Below are 20,387 nucleotides of genomic sequence, written 5' to 3' on the forward strand. Positions count from 1 at the left end.
TTTCTGACTGTTTGCAGCAATGCATTCTGGGATTGTCCTGCATCTATGATTCTTCCTTACAGTAAGGCAGCATGAATATGTAGCACCTATGTATTCTGAATGCTGTCTAGATAAGTGGCTCACGAGATTTTGAAACGGACTTCTTTGTCTGTTTACATCGCAGCAATTTCAACTTTTTTTTTTTAACCATAAGTTTAGGACAGCAGAGCGTGCTCTCTTTTTTTGGTGTAGTACTAAAGTTTTCGCTTACGTTGTGTCTAATTCTCTTTAAGTATAGGATCCACAGCATGAGTGGAGCTGGATGGGTTTTTAAAAAGCTGGTGAAATTTTCAATGTATTTGTAAGTTTTTTTTACTGTAAGAAATGATTGGGACATTTGTGGGACTCTCAAATACATCTATGAAAATAACTATATGGCAAAATCCTTGATGATACTTCCTCAAACTGTGTTTGTAATACACTCAAACACGCGATATTCTCACTGCACAGAGTAAACCACAACACTCACTAATGCAATGTCTGTTACCGGTAGGAGTGGAAAAAAATGTACCTGGTAAAGGTATGAATGCAATGGCCACATAAACACTGCAGAGACTGGGGACTGACAACCACTTCAGTTTAGTGTCGGTTGTAATCAAACATCATCAGAAACAAATTAAATTCCTCGTAAGAGGAACAGTGATTCCGGATTGAAGTGCAGTGTGGAACGCGGCCAATCAAAACGTGCTCCGAATCAAAACCAGAGGCCTCATTAATCCAACCACACATCGTGATCTGAAACTTCACGGATGTCAAAACAAACAAACAGAAAGTGATAGTGAAAACTGTGTACACCAAACTGAAGAGCATTGAACAAAACTCTTGTGCACAAATAAAATTAAAATAATCTAACACTGATTATATCAAAAAAAATTAAAAGATAAATAGGCCATAACATTACGCATATATACGATTATATGCACAAATAATAATGTCATTGAAAATTAGTTCATTAATTAATAATTCCGAATTGTTCCAAATGTTTATATTAGAATCCCCCCCAAGAAATAATTAATACAGTGAGTCGATATCTTATTTTATATATATATATATATATATATATATATATATATAGATATATATATATATATATATATATATATATATATATATATATACACACACACACACACACACACAGAGTACAGGTCTATCCCTTTAATAATTGATGTTTGAATTAAAACCTTTTGATATTTGTACTACACATACAGTACAGACAAATACAGAAAAAACTATATATAATATTGTGATATGTTATGTTACTTTGATGAAATAAAAAGTAAATAAAAAGTAATAAAAAATAAAAAAAAAGAAGCTATGTTTTCAAAATATAAATATTTTGTAATAACAATATACACTACTGCGTCAGTAATTTGGGGTCAGTAATTTTTTTCTTTTTTTTTTTTTTAAATAAAATTCAATACTTTTATTCAGCAAGGATGTGTTAAATTGATAAAAAGTGATAGTAAAGAAAATATATTATAAGAATATATATTATTAGAATTTATTTTTTTATTTTGAATAAATGCAGTTCTTTTTAACCTTTTTATTCATCAAATATATTAGACAGCAGAAACTGTTTCCAACACTCATAATAAATCAGAATATTAGGGAATGATTTCTAAATGATCATGTGATTAGACTGGATGTACATGTGACACTGAAGGCTGGAGTAATGATGCTGAAAATTCAGATTTGCATCACAGGAATAAATTATTTTTTAAAAGTATATTCAAATAGAAAACTATTATTTTAAGTTGTAATAATATATCACATTATTACTGTTTTGGGGGGTCTGTATTTTTTGATCAAATAAATGCAGGCTTGATGAGCAGAAGAAACTTCTTTCAAAAACATTAAAAATAGTAATGTTTCCAAACTTTTGACCTGTACTGTATATATATTTACTTTGATAGTCCACTTTAGACATTCTACTAACAGTAAGTAACTTTTTTCATTTTATTTTAAAATAAATGTCAACTAGCAGTCATTAGCGTATTAGTAGACTAGTAGTAGACTGGTAGTCTGCTAAATATCTTCTAACACTTTATTTTTGATAAGTCCACAACATTCTGACTATGAGAAACTTTGCAAGTATATGTCAACTTATTCTACTAACCCTAAACCTAACCTAACAGTCTACTCTGAGAGATAGTAAAACATGTAGCTGCAAATTAATGAGAATTAGTTGAATGTAGTTGCAAAGGTACTTTTAGTAATAGAACGTCTAAAGTGGACTATATCAAAAAAGTGTAACCATATTTTTTATTATAACTGCATATGTTTTCTGCAACATTTTAACTGCTTTATGTTAGACAATAGTTATGTCACTGAAATTAATTAATTCATTAATTATTCATGATTTCCCTAAAACAAAACAAAAAATAAAACTAAATACCCAAAATAAAATAAAATATACCCTAAAATTAAATTAAATTCTCTAAAATAAAAACAAAACACACATACACACAAAAAATTATTTCCTTAAAATGATAAAAAAAAATATTTCCTTGCCCATTGATGAAGCTGTACAGGCTTCTATATAAAGATAATTTGTGTGCTTCAACTTTGTGTATCTTAATTATATTTGTGTGTTATGAATGAGGCCCCAGGTTTTTCGTTCTCTTATTTGTACGATCCCCAGAATAATCCTGTACGATGAATGATGCAGGAAAGAGCTTGTGATGGTACAAAAAAAGTTCCTTTCTTAAATCCTAGCGTTGGAGTTCGGTCGAACTACACGGTAGTTTCGTTTTTCGTTGGTTCTGTGGGTTTATTTGCGTTTATTCCCAGTGCTGTCGGATGGATAAATTCGTTTGATTTCGTTATGATTTTCTGGTTGGTGTGTGAGTGTGTGCAGCTCTATATGCGCGTGATGCAAATCGTCCTCCGCGAGTTTCCCGCACAGAAAGCTCTCACCCGCGTCGAGGAGCTCGTCTTTTGCGCAGCACATGTGATGATGGTGGCAGAGCGTGAGCGCCTCGTGAGGGCAAACTTCGTGAGCTAAGTGGCAAATGTGGGCGTGTGGGCTGTTAGCGCGCGAGCTGTGCACGCTTGAGGCGTCCGCTCCAGAGGGAACGCGCAACGCTAGTTCACGTTGGCGCCTTGTTTTAGTCCTGACGGGTTTGGAGCAGCGGTGCAATCGCACGGCGGGTCGGTAACCATCATGGAGAAGCACATGCGCGCTTGTTTCATCTTCTAGGAGCTGTTGCGTATGCAGAGCGGCGCAACATGGCGAAACCGGCGTCAGGCAGGTCACGTGATTTTGCCCAGCGGCGCGACATGCACAGTGAACAGGTTTCCCACCATCTAGATGGCAGTGGGTGTGGGCGTCGCCGTTTATGTTGAGTTTGTCGGGCGTGGCCGTGATGATGTGGGCGTGGCATGCATTTGAGGGGCGCCGCCCGGGACAGCATGCGCACCAGCAGTGCCAGACATCATCGCGTTTTGCACAATGATGAATCAGTATGAACAACCCGAGTGTGACAGAAAACGCCCCGTATAAACAGCTGAAGATCATATCCAGAAAGTGGCCTTGCGAAACAGCAAGTGCGCCGAACGTCCACGTGGCTGTGAATAAAAACAGCGTGAACGCCGCCGTCCGCAGCTGGGCTTTAAACGAGTGTTCGTTGGCCAGCGTGGATGGGTTGATGAGCCCCGGGCAGCCACCGTGACACTGACCACTCGCCGGCTCCCCCTGGTGGACATCAGAGAGCCGCTGCTGCTCCTCGCTCGCTGCCTTCAGCTCGTATTTCCGCTCGGGGTGTTTGCGCAGCTGGATGATGGTGCACAAGAAGTAGACGCAGGTCACTAGGACGATGAAGGCCACAGGCCATAGAAGGCGCCCAGACTCGGCTCCCATGCCATCCAACAGCTGCAAACACAGGAGATTAACATTACTGAACATGTTTGCATTCATGCTAGGATCATTAAACACAAAGGAAAAATCAGTTTTGTCAGAAATCAGATCAGAGCGATGCGTTAAAACTCAAAGCCAACGCAGAGAAGAAAGGACAAAATTAGAAAAAAGATGAGAAAACATGTATGATATTACTCCAAAATTGCTAGAGTTTTGCTTGAAATGTCTTTGACATTAAACCAGATGTTAGTTAGATCTAAACCTGTTTATAGTGTTAAATATATATAAATATAAAAATAAAATATAAATATAAATTGTTGCTAAATAAGTACTGAAATACTAAAACTAAAATAAAAATACTTTAAAAAAAACTAAACCTGAAAAATAAAAACAAAAGATATTTAAAATTATTAATTAAACTAATTAAATCTGTAATAAACATGCCTTTGATTATTTTATTCAGATTTTTACTGTATTTTACTACTGAAATTAAACCAACTAAAATACAAAGGGACTTTTTAGAAATATATCTGAAAACTAATAGAATGAAAAATTCAAAAACAAATCCTGAACTCATTGCAAAATCTAATTCAAAATATTAGTAAAAACTAACAGCTGCAAACACAGGAAATCAACATTTCTGAACATGTTTTCATGCATGCTATTTTATTGAGGATCATATTCGGGGTGGTTACTCAACATTCCAGATTTTGAGCATTTTGACAGCAGTGACACTGACATCGGATTAGAACAAAACGAACTGAACTGAGATGAATAATGACACTACTGTGATTTGTAGAGCTGCTCAAATCGAATTTGTTTCATAATTGATGAAGTTTGCAACAACTGATACATATACAATCTGCAATGATACAGATAAATTAAATGAATGAAAATGCAAAATAGAGTTGTTATTGTGCTGTTATTGTTAACTTAAACTTAAAAATTGTTTTCTTTAATTGAAATAAAGCTAAAATAAAATAAAATAAAATTTGATGAACTTAACCCTAATGAAAATGAAATAGAAATGTTTCCTTGTCGAGTACCAAAATGATTAAATCGGAAATGAAAATAAAGCTATATAGAATATAAACAACTAATAAAATCACGAAATTACTAAAACGAAAAATGAAGATGAAAACTAACAAATTGAATTGAATTTGTTTCTATAACTGATCAATTTAGCAGATTGTATATTTATCAGGTCACAAAGATGCAAGTGAATTAATTAAGATACAAAATAGAAAAGCGTTCTCAGTTGTTGTTGTTTTTGAACTAAAAACTTAAAAATTGTTTTCAGTAATTGAAATAAAGCAGGGGGAAAAATATTAGATGAAAAAAAAAAAAAAAAAAACAATTCAATTCACACAAAAACTTAACCCTAATGAAAAAAAAGAAATGTTGACTCCACGACTAACTGAAATAAACTTTAATATTAAAGTTGAAATATTAAAATGCCTAAATCTGAAATAAAAATAAAGCTATAGAGAAATAAAAAATAAATAAAAATAAAACGAATAAAAATTACAAAAGCACATAGCAAAATTTTAACAAAAATGAAAATGAAAATTGAACATAAAAAAATAGTACATAAATAACTAAAATCTTCCTAGAGGTATTTTAATGCATGCAAGAATGCAACCAAATATTACATAATAAAAGTTTAAGAATCAGTCATAGTGACTGAGCATTACTCTGAATGGAGGCTCGAGGTTCGGGTTCCATTCAGAGTCTGTGTTGGTTACAGATTTACATGCACGTGTCATTCAATTCATTTGAGCAGTTTGGCCATATTTAATATTTAGTATGATACTTTTGAGTCACTCATATATATATGAAAGAGTGTCAAACACATCGGACTGATTTAGCTGCTACTTGCTCACAGAACGGCGTCAGCCTCCGCTGCTACGTAGTTCTCGTAGTTATCGATGTTGATGGCTGCTGTGATGCCGCAGATGATGAAGGGAACTCCTTCACTCACCTAAATAAAACCTGCAAACACAAACCACACAAAACAAATGATTCACATGCTCTCCTGCTTAATGCGGTTTCATCATGATGATGCTAAAAATACAGCATCGGGTTTCATCAAAACCCTGGAGAAACAGTGATGAGAGCAACGTTTTATGAGGGATTTATTTGACCTGTCAGGAAACTGTTTTTGAGAAGAAGACTTAAACACAAAGGAAAATCAGTTTCTACAGAAATCAGATCAGAGCGATGTGAAAACCCAAAGCCAATGCAGTAGACAGACAAAATTAGAAAAAGATGAGAAAACGTGTGTGAGCAGAAATGCTAGAGTTTGCTTTAAATGTCTGTGACAATAAACTAGATTTTTAAAGTTAGATATAAACATGTTTATAGTGTTAACTAAATATAAATTTTAGATGAAAAAAATTGTTGCCTCTGCTAAATAGTACTAAAAACTAACTGAAATTAAACTGAAACAAAAAACTTTTATTGTCTTATAAAAATATTTTTATTGTTTAAAAAAGAAACCTGAAATATAAAAACAAAATATATTTCAAAATATTAATAAAAAACATTTATTTATTCAAAGAAAAAAATGTGACAAACATGCATTTGATTATTTTTATTCAGATTTTTACTGTATTTAACTACTTGCATTGAAATTAAACAGGCCAAAAAAGTCATGGCCTAATGGTTAGAGAGTTTTGACTCCTAACGCCTAGAGGTTGTGGGTTTGAGTCTCGGGCCGGCAATACCACCACGACTGAGGGCGCCGCAGGAAAAATGATGCCCACTGCTCCGGGTGTGTGTTCACGGTGTGTGTGTGCACTTTGGATGGGTTAAATGCAGAGCACGAATTCTGAACTCTTTACATCTAATGTAAAGAAAAGATGAAATTGATATATGAATATGAATAAAAACTTATAAAATGAATAAATAAAACTTTAATAATAATAATTCATATAAAGTAATTAAAATATGTTTCTTCCTTCCAATCTTTAAGTAGAAAACAGTTTGAAAAAATGCCTTTGATTATTTTAATAAAATTTTACTGTATTTTACTATTTGCATTAAACATTTTGACTGTACTTAACTACAGTTTGGTTAAAAATACAAATACATGAATAGAAAACCTACCAAAATATTATAATTTACTAATAATCTTGTAATCATTTACTTATGTTACTTCAAAACCTGTATGACTTTCGTTCTTGATTTTTCACATGAAGATACTGAGCGATAAATACACAGCTCTTATTCATGTAAACAAATGAAAGCGAATGAGGACCCAGAATGCCGCTCTTCACGCTCCAGGGCTTTTACAAGCACATCTCCATGAATCAGCTGAAAGACATTGAAAAATTGAGGAAGGAAGTACTATGACCTGGCGGAAGGTCGATGCTGATAGGATGCACAAGCTGATGTGATTGTGTGTGTGTGTGTGAAATTGATTTCCATTCACTGCTCCTGTCACAGATGACATTAAAGTCAATCACATGAGATCTGCACAGCAAGCAAAGATACACCAGCATCAGCACAATTATCTACTTTCAGAAACAAACACACACACACACACACAACAACACACACCCACACACCCGGTCTTATGGGAGTGAACTACATGCATGCTCTCCAGAATACTACAAGCAAATGAGTGTAATTTCAGGCGGTGTTATGACATCTCAATAGGATCCCGGCGCTCGTGTTTGGGGAGATTAAACTTGAACGGCCGTCCCTCTGAGCACAGATGCGCGGTTTAGTCCAAACACACTGAATAATTATGAAATTATCCAACGTTTGAAGAAAAAGCTGTCTGCTGTGTGATACAGAATGCTGCCGTTTAGAAAACTGAAAACAAATCTCACACAGTCTCTTCTGCTCACCCAGGCTGATCAAAAACCCAGTAAAAATTGTGAAATATTATCCAATTTTGAAAAAAGCTGTTTTCCTATGTAAATATCTGTTAAAATGGTAATTGATTTATGTGATCAAAGCGGAATTGTCACATCATTAACGGACACCAAGCTGCGGCAGATAGAAACACTGAAGAGGGTCTTCAGGAACCTGAACGAGACGGTATGCAGCACATCACCCGCGATGACGATCATCGTGTCAGGACCGCTTCCCACGTATCGACGAGGACACAAAGGGTTCAGTAGACTTCTCGCTAGAACAGAAACTGCTCTTTGTTAATAATTGGAATCTTTTCTGGGAGCATCCTAGGCTTTTTCGCGCTGATGGCCTGCACCCCAGCAGAGTCGGAGCAGAACTCCTCTCGGACAACATCTCCAGGACGCTGCGCTCCATATGACTAGTAAGCCAATTCTCAAATAACTGCTATGATGGCTTTTGTTCTACCCGCTTAAATGTTAGAAGTACTCTTGCGCTGATCCAAGTCTATTATACTGTGTCTGCTTCCCCCCGAATAGTTGAGGTTCAAAATACAAATTTAATGCAGGATCTAGAAAAAATCTGATTGGGATTAAACCAGAAAAAATGCTAATAAATGCACAAAAAACTATTTTTAAAGTTTGGGCTCCTAACATTAGATCACTCACACCCAAAACAGTTATTGTAAATGAAATATCACAGATAATAGTTTAGACCAATGATTACATTTGGTCTAATTGAGTCTACACTCACCAAACTACTGTTATAAAACATGAGCCCCGGTCAGATTGGTCGTGGGGGAGGTGGTGCAACAATATAATAGGTGATATTCTCAATGTTACCCAGAAAACGGATACAGGGTTAAATCATTCGAAAAATACTTATGGCTTAATGTTAGCACGGTCCCAGATATGCCCCCCAAAGAGAACTCTACTCTATATCTTGGTATGGCTAGTGTGTATAGACCACCAGGGCCATATACCTAATTCCCTAAAAAGAATTTGCAGATTTCCTCTCAGATCTATTGGTAAAATGTTGATAAAGCACTCAATTGTCGGAGATTTGTAAGATGCAGGCTGATAAGAGAAATGAGTTAGGACTTGCATTTACTGATCTAATATCTTTTTTTGAAGTTGAGCAAAAACGTCACCGGGCCACTCATCGTTTTAATCATACGCTAGATTTAATTATATCGCAATGGAATCGATCTTACTGCATATAGATAATCGTTGCCTCAAAGTGATGATTTTACTGAAAACCGTTTCCTCTGTATCGTGCATTTGCGTATTTGATGATCTTAACTATATGGCTTTGGCGTTAATCGTCCGGGCGAAACTATTGTTCCAAACACCAAAGGACAGATTCACATAATAACCTGCGTGATTTATATCAACTGCTCTGTGTACCCATAAAACACACATGAACTAGGATGAACTGACTGGCACCATGGTCACTATACTTCTCATAAGACATTAGACTGTTGTGCCCAAATTAAATTGAAAAAGGTTAGAAAAAAACGTACTGTGCCATGAGTACAACCATTATTACCCACGCTCTCAAGAAAAGGAAATCCGTAGTCTTGAGCGGCAATGGGAAGGAAAAAACGTAACTTGGAAGTGTTGAGAATTGCGTTGAAAACATTATTTCCAGCTATAGGACAGGCTCTAAAAACTGCCCAGGATCCGCGCATATCGCACAACCTCATAGAAATAACAATAACAAGCCCAGGTTGTTATATTAGACACCAGTGGCTAGATCAACAAATAGACCAGACACCACCCGGATCTAAATCTTCCCTCACAGTTTTAATAGTATAATGACTTTATTGAATTTCTCACTGATAAAATAGATAACATCAGAACATTTCTATTCTACAGCGTTCTAGTACCACATTTTCATTCATCGCCACCAAAAATAACACGGCCAGTGCGTTACAACTATTAGACGGAAAAAGAGACTAACTAACTTATCACTGCATCTAAATCCAAAAACATGTTTATTAGATCCTGTACCCACTAAATTACGAAAGAGTTGTTACCTGTAAGCAGAAAACCGACACCTCATTCTCACATATTCACTCATCGTTATCTTGAGGTCCACGTCCCAAAACCAGTCAGCTGGTGGTTATTAAGACTCCTCTTATTACGAAAAACCACACCTAGAATCCTGAGTGAACGGCCAAAATTACAGACCCCTTTCAAAATCGTCCATTTATGTCTAAATTCTAGAGAAAAGTTGTCGGCTCCTTGTTAAAAACAAAAAAAAAAAAAAAAAAAAAAAAAAAAAAAAATAAAAAAAAAAAAAAAAAAAAAAAAAAAAAATAAATATAGATAATTATATATAACTAATATCTATATATATAATATAGATATATATATAGATATATATATATATATTAGATAGATATATATATATATATTAATATATCTATGCAAGATGTTCAGTGGGGGTTCAGGCCCGAACATAGCACATAAACTCACTTGTTTAAAATTACAAATGAATTGCTTTTATGTCGTCGATCAACGGCTGCATTCTCTATTGCGAGTCTTTACTTGAATTTAGTGGATGTGTTTCGACACCAGAGAATCACGACATCCTCATAGGATGATATACCAAACATATACAGGTTCCCAAGCGAGGCTTTTAGATGGTTTAAGATACCTACCTGTCTGATCGCTAACCACTGTGTTTAATCTAAATGGGGGTCATCCTCATTTATCACCACAGTTAAAGTCAATGGAGTGCCACAAGGATCTGTCCTAGATACTCTGCTATTTTCAGTAGACATGTGCGTTTCCCCCTTTTTATATTATTAGAAAAGACGGGATTGTTTCCACTGTTCATGCTGATGATACTCAACTATATATCTCAACACGACCAGGTGAAACCTTATAACTTATCTAAGCTAACAGACGTGTGTTAAAAATTTTAAACGATTGGATGACCAATAATTGTCTCCTATTAAAACTCGATTAGACCAGAGATATTACGTATGCGACCAAAAAACAGTCAGCCACAATCTTTTGGATTACAATCTGCAACTAGATGGAAAAAACATTTTGTTATGTTACTTCCTCTACAGGCAAAATCTGGGTGTTCTATTAGACAGGCAAACTGTCTTTTGAAAAATCAGATTTCCCAGTTACAAAAACAGCATTTTTTTCCATCTTAGAAACCATTACCCCAGCTACGAAACATTGTTACCTGTTTCGGATGCCCCAGAAAAAGCCTAGTTCATGCCATTCTGAACTCTGAGACTGGACCTATTGTAAGGCACTGCTAGCTGGTGTCCTGTATCTTCCAAAACAAGCTAAGGTGTCCAAAATGCAGGTGGCTAGGAGTCCTACCAGGTCAAGGAAATATGATCATTTACCCCAAATTTACGCTCTGCACTGGAAACCTATTAAGTTCCATATCAGTTAAAAATATCTACTTACTATACGGCCCTAATGGTTTAGCTCCTGTGTAACCTAACTATTCGTCTACCACGGCTACACTCCATCACGCTCCCTAAGGTCACAAAAACACTGGACTTTGATGTACCTCGGATAGCAATGTCCACTAAAGGAGGTGGTAGAGCTTTTTCACATTTGGCTCCTAAACTCTGGAATCCTCCTGATAAACACACTTGTCTCGCTAAATCTAGATTAAAGGACACTCTTTGGCCAAGAATTCATAAATGCATCTCATAATCTTGGACTTGCAGTTATATTAAAATAGGTTGATCCATTGATATAAACGACGTTCAGCCACTCTAAAAGCATGAGAAACTTTACAGCTGAAATCATAAACACTAATTTATACAAGCACTTTCACAAAAAAAAACACTTGTCACTGGGATCATAACAAGTGGATGAAAATGGTGCAATAAGACAAAAACAATCATGTAAGCAGAGGAATGAGCTCCAGGATCATGATCACCACCAATCCCACAAATTGGCATGGATGGGTCAAACCGTTACATACAGATGGACTTATTACAGCGCAAACGACTCATGCAATCAGATATCAGCACTTTAGGTGATGTTGAAACAAAATGAAGGTGAAACGATCGGTGTGCCATGACTCTCAGCTCAGTTAAATTACAGATGCACCGCTGCGTCTGCGACTTCATTACACTGGCAGTGTTACACACACGATCTGATGAGTAATGGGCTGAAAAAGGGACTATAATAGCAGAACAAAAACAACGGGTAGCCGTAACACACAAAACTTACACAAAATATGATTTCTGCTGTATTATTGTAGTTTGTTGTTGTTTATTTTGTTTTTGATGCATTTAAAAAGCTTTTTAAATATTTTGAAGTTTTAAATTTTTTTTATTTTAAAATGTAAAAGGCAAGAGGCTCCTCTGGAAAAGCATTGTTGTTTTTTTTTCATGCATTGATCATGGTTTTGCATAACTTGTATTTTTTCAGACTAGTGGAAAGAAACCAACCAAAATACACTTTTGAGTGTTGATTTTATTGAATTATCTATTTCGTCTGTAGATTTTAGCTAAAGGTCATATCTTTAAAAAGTTTTTTCTCCATTTAAGCAGCTCCTGCATACAGAAAGAAACCACCGTTTTATTCCCATCTATATTCTGTAGGTTTTGCTGAAGGGTTTGTCATATATAATTTGCTTGATTTTATTACTGCACTTTATCTGTTTGTTTTCTAAAGATTTCAATACATATCTTTAAAGGAATTTTCTCAAAATGAGTTTCTCCACCACAGTAACGCTTACATACACCAAAACTTACAGTTTTATTCCTGTCTATATTTTGATGGTTTTTTGAGAGTTTTGTTATATAACAATCCGATTTTATACAAAAAAAAAAAATTCCTAAAACATGGAAAAAATGTATTTGTTTCTGTATGTTGACAGTGTTTTCTGATTTATGAAGTGACAAAAAGAGGAATCCCTTCTGTAAAAACCTTTAAATCAAATATGGCAATAAAATAAAACCATTTTAACCTGAATATTCAGATTTCTGTTCTGGAAGTTTATGCAAATGGGTGCTTATTTAAACAACATTTCAGTTATAAAAATTTTAAACAACGTAAAAAATGCACATTTTTTAAAATCCTATTCACCTGTAGTGTCTTGCCTTAAAACACAAAGCTGAAGTGACTAGGGTTAATAAACAACAAGTAACTGTAAATTAAATGATGTTCCATAAGCCTTTAAATGAGGCTGCAACATGAAGTTACATTGGACTAAAAACCCAAATGCAATAAGAAAACTGTCTGCGTCTGAGAGAGAGATGAAAGCGTAAAATAGATGTGCTGATCCCACCAACAATCAAGAAATAAAACAAACCGCAGGGGGCTCGAGCGTGAGAGAATGATTCTGAGACAGATATAAATGAAAAACCATATATGCCGCTTGCAGTCAACCGCAGACAGAATCGCGTTGAAAAGAAAGCGTTCAATCAAACCGGTGTGAAAGGCACATCACAGACGAGAAACAACATTACTGAGCATTGATCAGGGCTCTACGTTCAGAATAGCATACCACTCTTATTTAATACACTATTGTCTGCAATATGACAAACAGTATGCACTCTTACAAGCACGAAATACTAGTGTGCAATGACAGGAAAATGTTGTGAGGGAGACGAGGGTGTCGCATATGAGCCCGATCGATCCCACCCCCCACACACACCAAATAATGTTGACGTTAATATCAGGAGACTTGGGGTGTAAATTTAGACACCATATTTTTGTCCCAACAAAATCATTCCAAAGGAACACAGGTTTTAACATCTCGCTCTAAGCGTCGACTCGGACGTCTTACAAGGCCACATTGTTTTTCGTCCCTGAATGAAAATCATCTTTTTAAATGATTTGGTTCTCAAAAAATCGAATGACTCCGTACCGTGGCTTGCTGCCACCTACTGGGGGTTTAATTTTTAAATTTACAGCACTTCTATGCATTTCGCAAGACCTATTTATCAAAAGCACTTACCAGGTGCATTCAGGGGCTATCAATTTTTTTACGAGCTATCATTTTTGATTTTTACATTTTTCAAAAGAATTTTCAATATCAAGGATTCAACATATTCATGTAAATAATATCAAATCAATTATGTATAATTGTATATTATACATATGTATAACATTTATACCTTAAACATTTTACACTTATTTTGAGGTGTAGTGTGCACACATTAAAACACACACATATTCGAATAAATGTCATCTTAAATGAAATATCATATATAAATATAAAAAAAGAAATAAAAAACTTACTAAATTAACTGAAACTGAAATAATAAAAACTATATAGACATATTTAAAATAACAATTACAACATCATCAACAACAAACAAAGCTAACTAATAAAAATGAAATTAAATAATACTAAAATAAACTTATATAAAACTAATATAAAATACTTTAAAAGTTATTAACAACTTAACATTTAAAACGTATTTCAGCTAGTTGTCAAACCAATTCAAACTCACTTTAATTTAGTATAACTTGATGTACTAAAATAACTGAAATTAAAATATTAATATTTAAAATATTAATAAAACAACTACATCAACAAAATAAAACTAATAAAACTGAAAAATAACAAAACGAATAAAATTTTAAACAAAATGAAAATGAAAAATACAAAAATTAGAACTATTATAAAACATTCAAACGTTCAGAGTGTGTATATTCCTCTAAATTGTTAATTGCGTAAAATTATGTGTGATCAGCATCTGCAAACAGTTAAACTCAACAATTAACTATAAAACATGGAATCTGTGCTTATGTTTCTATAAAAATAGCATTGACAGATTTACGCAGAAAAGGGAATTTCCACGTCCAGAGAAAAGACAATTTAGCACACATTGATTTAGACACAAGCTGTTCTGTGATCGTACATTAATACGCTCTGCAGGAGGTTAATTCACATGTTAAATCTCAGCTCAACACAGATTGATTGGGTTTTAGTTTGAAACAGGAGGTTAACATGAAGGACAGGGCGGATCCTGCAGCGTTCTATGTTTCCCGGGGGGGGATCTTCATGGCTGTTTAATGAACAAATTTTCAATCGACTGAATTAATTATTATTAGTTTGATGAGCACGCCAAGTAAAGAGTTTAAATAAGAGACAGAACGTTTGTCTTCAGTCTAACAGAAGCACAGAGGCCAATTGTTCCCAAGAACACGTAAGGGTAGTTTACTAACGTTTGCGCCACCCCAAACCCATCTTTTGGGTTAAAACTGTACTGTCAGGATTACTAAAATGCGCAGTGATGAATTAGCACGAAAAGGCGTGGAACGTTTTTTTTTGTTGACCTTTGAATACTTTTGTACTAGTTTCCCCCAGATACAAAATTTAAGGAGTAGAGTATCAAATAAATCCAACGCATCTCAAGGTCAATTGTGTTTTTAAAGGTGGCAAATTTCGACGACCTCACCTTTGATTTTGTCGAGTCTAGCATTAGTGAGGGTGGTTTTGGGGGGGCGGAGTCAGGTAGGTCTTTGTAGAAATTCACAAGTAACTTTTTAAAAAATGACAAAGAAAAAAATCGTATGAATTTGTAGATGATGTTTGTAAATTAGCCACCTCGCAAAAAAATGTATGAATTGCGGAAAATCAGTAATGTTTTACAAATATTAATTATTTAATGAAAAAAAAAAAAGATCCTTAAACTTTTTTTCATTAAAATGTTTATTGTTGCAGCAGGGAGAAGCGGGAGGATTTTTCCACACGTTTTAATTCTTTTTGAATGCCAGAAAAAACATTATCTGAAGATATTTGTTTGCCAAGAATGTTTTTTTAAATTTCAAACCTTTATTTTTTTTCCCGGTTCTTTTAAAATACGTGGCTTTTTTATTTCTTTATTTGCGATTACCTAATTTGTCCATTTGGGTAATTGCGTTTTAAATTTTGCATCTGTTTTTTTTTAATTTTGGACTGTTGGTAAAAAAACCCGGAAAATTTCCCCTCCCATCAGCGCTGTTTTAGAATTTGCCCGGTTTAGTAAAACTGGCCCTAAGTGTCATAAACCAGAGAACAACCGGTCGACTACAGGGTGTTTGGGGCGGGGGAGGCGGCGCGGGGTTCCGCCCCGGGGTGGGTTTTTTGGCCCCTGTTTGAGATGTTTGGGGGGGCCCCCCAACCAGGCATCGTGGACAGGACGAGAATGCAAGCGATACCGACCTGAAAACACACCAAAAACACCATTTAAAAGGGCAAAACGCAACACACACTAATACAAATCCAGATAAAAAAAAGTTTCAGCAGCATCTTTGACCATGTAAATACCATGGTAAAATGTTTAGGGTCATAAAACAGCATAAAAATATATCAAAAGTGGGGGTTAAGATTTTTGATGGGTTTTTATTTAAATAAATCTGTTTTTGAACTTTTGTTCATCGGAATCCTAAAAAATAAATTATCATGGTTTTTACAAAAATATTGTGCGCACTACTGTTTTTCTGAACATCGATAATAATAGAAATTTTTTCTTTTGCAGAAATCATCATATTAGAATGATTTCTAAATCATGTGACACGAAGACGGAGTAATGATGTGAAAATACAGCTGCATCCAGAAATAAATTACACTTTAACGAGATTTACATAGAAAACAGCGTTTTTTAAATTTTAATAATATTTCACTTTTTACTGTATTTTTTTCAAAAAAATACAACCCCCGGAAGCAGGAGAGACTTTTAAAAAATTTAAATGCAAACTGAAGAGTAGTGTACTGTATTTAATCAGCATATAATAAAACTTTTAGCAAAAAACACAATTGCCTCTTTAACAGCATTTTCAGTGTAATTTTGCTTTGGTTTCATCATCAAACAACACATGAAAAATATCAGCTTTAAGCTCAAGCTCATGTGAGGAAAGGACCAATATTATGAGGTCGGTGATGGAGCATGAAAAAAGAACATTTTTTAAATATGCATCCAATTGTAAAAAAAAAAAGTTTTGCATTATTGAATTTATTTGGGCCTGTCAAGTATGTGCAGTTTAAAAGTTATGTCAATAATCCCCAAATGGTCATGTGTTTTGGGTCATCAGGCTTTTTTTGACTCATTAGTTTATTTATTGAGAATAAGGAGGAAAAAAAAAGCCAATTTTTATTAGTAAAAAAATATTATATTAATTTGCTGCAGAGCGATATTTTTTGTGAAACCTGCTGTTGTAAGTAACCCGGAGATTTCTAACAGTAGACGATACTGACATAAAGATCTAAATATGAGTCTGTGCCTATATCTGCAGTAAAGGTCTCGGAGATGAGATGTAAAAGATCCAAAATTAAGCAGTGATTGAGAGATGAAGAAATAAAGGCCCCCCGGGAAAATGTGAGGTTCGGGGGCTTGAAAAACATTCCCCGCGAGGAACAGTGAAAGTAAAACTTTGGAAACAAAAGTCCCTAAAAGATCCTGTGATCAGATTTGGATCTAAAAACATGATTTATGGAGAATCAAGTAAAGGAGCTGCTTCATCCCGTAAGGTTCTTGGAGATATTATGCAGTTTTTTTGACCTTTATTGATCCAATATCAAGACTGAACCCAAAGCAGCGCGAAATGATTACACTAGAAAAGCTCTGACTGGAAAAAACACTTAAAGAAATTTGGGAGAAATTTGTGTGAAAAAACCACAGCAAGTTTTTCATTTAGAGCCTTAAAATGGATATTAAATGAAAACCCGTATTTATGTGGTTTAACAGCCAGGTGATATCAGTTCGTAAAGGGAAAAAAAAAAAGATAAATGTTAAGCACACTCACTGAAATAACACTAAATCGCTTTCTTCTCGCTGTCGCATTGTGCTTATTTATTCATCTGTAATCTAAATTAAATGCTGCGCTGTCAAATATTCAGCAGGAATCTAAATATAATTTCTCTCATCCACTTACGAGTCGCTGTGTTTGCAGAGACAGCGAATAGAATAATCAGATTCTCTCTGCGTTTGTCTGGGGCTGTGAACACAACACATGTTCACAAACACTCAGGAGAGAGAGAACAATAACTGGGATCCATATCATCAGGAGAGAACGAGTGACGGTGGATTCCCATCACACAGATTACACTTTCCTGCGCCATCCATCACTCGGCCGAGGCCAATCACAGCCGGCCCTCTGAGATCAAACGCATGAAGACGGAATAAATATAAATTGAGAAAGACTTTGAGCCGGAACCACTGAAAATCCCTGACCGACCCCCCAGAGCGGCTAACAAGTGTTTTTTCAAACCAGCCAACATGAGCAATCCCGAGGATATAGATGACTTGAGGACCTCACATGGCCGAAAACCCTGTGATTTTAGAGCAAATGATGCTAGGATGACTACTAATTAAGGTATACGTCCAAAAATCAAGATTTAAGAGGCAAAAATGCCCCTATATGGGGTTTCGTTCTTATATTTGTATACCATATATATGGTTAGCAATATCATGCAAGCAAAAGTGCGTTTTTTCCAACTAACTTGCCATTACTGCAAAATGGAAAATTGATGTTTATACACGAACTTCGTAAACGAGTTAATCTTGTGTGTAGTTTTAGACACAATATTGTTCAAATCTGAAACAGTTCTGCAACCGAGGCAACACACAGCATTGATTCATCACTGACATGAATCAAATTCTTGAGCAAAAACTGGGTGAAGATCAATGGTTCAGTTTGATTCATTTGTGAATAAATCAGCCGTTGGAACAAAAATAAGTTGAATGAATGAGTCATCAGCCAGCGAGAATTCAATTTAAAAGGCACTCATTTTATTAATGCGTGATTAGCGCGGAATGCACTTTCTGGGTGGGACCGTGGCCTAGCCGTATTTAGAGAAATAGAGATGCAGTGTTGCCCAGCTTCGAAACAACTTATGCAGCTGGGTTTAGCAACTTTTCCAGGTCCCTGTAGGTACCTTTAAAAATTTAAAAAAAAAAAAAAAAAACCTAGGCAACAAATCTGTTTTTCAGCTTAATCTTCATTACTCCAGTCTTCAGTGTCACGTTTTTGTTATTTTTTTTTATTTTATCTTTTTCAATTTATATGTTTTTGTTTTTTATTTTATTTTATTTTGATATTTATTTTTAGTGATTTCAAAGCTGAATTTTTAGCTATTATGTTGAAAACAGCCGAGTAGAAAAGTTCAATTAGAAAGTTCAAAAGAACAGCATTTATCTGAAATTGAAATCTTTTGTAACATTATAAAATGTCTTTATCATCACTTTTGATCAATTTAAAGCATCCTTGCTGAATAAAAGTAGTAATCTATAATCCCCCACCCTCCTCAAAATACGGCCAGTGGCTGATTGCTTTTAAATAATAAACAATCCATTGTTTTGAAAATTAAAATCAAAATAATTAATTTTTTGATGCTAAGATGTAATAACAATAGATGCCAATATCCTGTTTTTCATGTCAAATCGTATTAAAAACTAACCTCCAATAATGTCTGACATTACGACAATTCACAATTTTTAAACAAGTGGCACTCTCTCAAAAAACATGCAAGTGTTATCAATGTTAACAGGAAACGGTTCGTTGGTCTCATGCGTATTGCATAAAAAGGGTTTGTTTTTATGAATTACTGATAGATTCAAACATGCCTTGAGGGTAGCAAAAAGCATACAACCCAATTCTAACTTCCCACTTAAGGAATAGAACTTAGAAAGTAAAATCAAATTCAAGTGTTATTTACAATGCTACTAGTCAGTTCAATTGCTTTACTATTAGAATTAACAATGCCTATTTTGTTTCTCTTTGGCCCTCATTTATTCACTTGACCTGCATGTGGTTAAAAATCAAGAGAGATGTGTGCTGAAATCTGCAGGGGTTCAGAGCCAAATAAAGGAAATTATACTGAGAAACAAACACACAAGCGTCCCACTGAGCCGCTTTAACATGTCTGCTTTATCTTTAGTTTATAATTGTAGGATGAAATGCGGTCAGACAAAACACTACACGGCCCGAAGCTTTTTTAGTGATACTCACAAAGAATGGGAGAGCTTCACCAAAAACACACACGTTTTAGACAAAAGCGCCACTGAGAAGCCCCTAAAGACAAGACAGCATCTTAAGTGCAACTATATGATGCTCTGTATGGATTCATTCAAGTCTACACAGCATTTTCATTAAGGTCAGGGACTGTACGCAGGAGGCAATCAGAAAAACATGCACACCCCAAATTATAATGCTGGCACACATGAATAGTCGATTTAATGCACTGAAAGACAGAATGTGAGCGTCAGAGATGAAGCGAGCGCAGATGAGAGACTCACAGTCTGGCAGATGATTGGGTATTTGATTAAGTTGATGCCTCCGGCGAGGACGGCGAAGACAGCGAACGTCAGAGCCGTGTGGAAGCAGAAGTTGAGAAGCATGTGCCATCCTTTCCGACTGATCCAGATTTTGCTGGAAAAAACACACACACACAACATACAGTCAATGTGTGTGAAGCACGTTAAATATATAAATGTGCCTCTGAGTGCATGAGAGAGAAGAACAGGTCATCATTACACACAACAGAGCAGAGCAGAAACACTGGAGAGAAAACCAATGATGAAAAACAGGACAGACACATCGCATCATAAGAGTTATAGACACATCAAAAAAGTCTGTAAAAGTGTATATTTTTATAGTATTATTATATTGTTTATTTAATTTAATTTTATTTATATTGTTTAATT

The 20,387-nt window shown here is 35.1% G+C and overlaps 1 pseudogene; it reads right to left on the reverse strand.

Annotated features, from left to right (window-relative positions):
* Positions 1–2,812: 2,812 nt before the first annotated feature.
* Positions 2,813–20,081, reverse strand: LOC122139339 (annotated as a pseudogene).
* Positions 20,082–20,387: the final 306 nt, after the last annotated feature.

The sequence above is a fragment of the Cyprinus carpio genome, chromosome B13 (genome assembly GCF_018340385.1).
Source record: "Cyprinus carpio isolate SPL01 chromosome B13, ASM1834038v1, whole genome shotgun sequence".
NCBI lineage: Eukaryota > Metazoa > Chordata > Actinopteri > Cypriniformes > Cyprinidae > Cyprinus > Cyprinus carpio.